This window comes from Boleophthalmus pectinirostris, unplaced genomic scaffold, assembly GCF_026225935.1.
Source record: "Boleophthalmus pectinirostris isolate CB_2022bp ecotype Guang Dong unplaced genomic scaffold, ASM2622593v1 HiC_scaffold_7, whole genome shotgun sequence".
Taxonomy (NCBI): Eukaryota; Metazoa; Chordata; class Actinopteri; order Gobiiformes; family Gobiidae; genus Boleophthalmus; species Boleophthalmus pectinirostris.
This window is the reverse complement of record NW_026571473.1, coordinates 41,145,220-41,146,684: the sequence shown is the minus strand read 5'-3', so window position 1 is coordinate 41,146,684 and position 1,465 is coordinate 41,145,220.

Genomic DNA, 1,465 nt, shown 5'->3' with positions numbered 1-1,465 from the left:
CGCGCGTCTCTCCGCAGAAGTGAAGCGATCAGCTGCTCCGCCGGACGCACCGGGAGGAGAAGGAGACCCGAGCGAAGCAGCCACAGGACCGGGCACAGCTCTGACATGGACCGGGGAAAGCGGACGGTGGTCGTCACAGGTGCGTGCTCTCGTTTTCCGCGTGTTTTTGCGTGTTTTTGTGCGTTAAAAACAAAGAAAAAAACAGGACTGCGCCGAAAGTTGGAAGCGAATTCGAGCTGCTCGGGGCCAATGGCGGCGGCTCCTCACTGCTCAGAACAACTACAACAAACAAGAAGGTTTTGCTTTTTTACGATTTCACTGGTTTTATTGTTTTAGGATTCGTAAGAACTTCACATTTTAGCAATTTCACCCTTTTTGTTGTCTTGACTTTACGATCTCTGTGCAGCAGTTTGGAAACTGCTTTGTTGTTTTTTGGATTTTAATTTACTGCACAAATTAGTTTATTATCGTGAAAATCAATCTACTTTTCTCTAAACCAGTGTAATTATCGCTGATGGAAAGACATTTTTGAATATATATATAATAGTAATACACTTTTATACACTTGATAATAATTACAAACCACATTTTTTTCGTTTAAAATCGTCTTTTCATTTCAGAAATAGGCTTAAAGACGTACTGCCCATTTGACATTGTTTACAAAAAAATTAAAAATACTACGTGCAGTTTGAGAACGTAAAAAGACTGAGGTTGCTTCGTGAGATCTGGTAATTATTCCGCGATATCGTGAAATCGTATTGTCAGAACTCAATAATATAGTGGGCTATCACAATATATCGATTTTTTTTCACTTAAAAGTGTTAAAAAAGAGAGAATGTACTTTACTATAAAATAAAATAACTGTTATGAAGCACTTTTAAACCGTATTTCTTTGGACTATGGCTGTAATGATTCACTCTGAAGACTCGTCAAGGTGTTTAAAAAGGACAAAGTACAATTCTGTTAACTTCTTCAAAACGTCGTAATAATTATCATACCGTGAGAGGCATATCGTGATAATATTGTACTGTGAGAGGCATATCGTAATAATTATAGCACCGTGAGAAGCATACCATGATAATAACATACCGTGATAATATCATACCGTGATAATATCATACCGTGAAAAGCATACGATGATAATATCGTACCGTGAGAAGCATATTGTGATAATGTCATACCGCGAGAGGCATATTGTAAAAATTATTTTCCCATGAGAAGCATGCTGTGATAATATTATACCGCAAGAGGATTATCGTAATAATTATCGTACTGAGAGAGGCATACCGTGATAATATCATACCGTGAGAGGTGTATCGTAATAATACCGTACAGCGAGAAGCATACCGTGATAACGTTGTACCTTAAGAGGCATATCATAATAATTATTGTACAGTGAGAGGCATATCACGATAATACTGTACCGTGAGAGACATGTCGTAATAATATCGTACCGCAAGAAGCA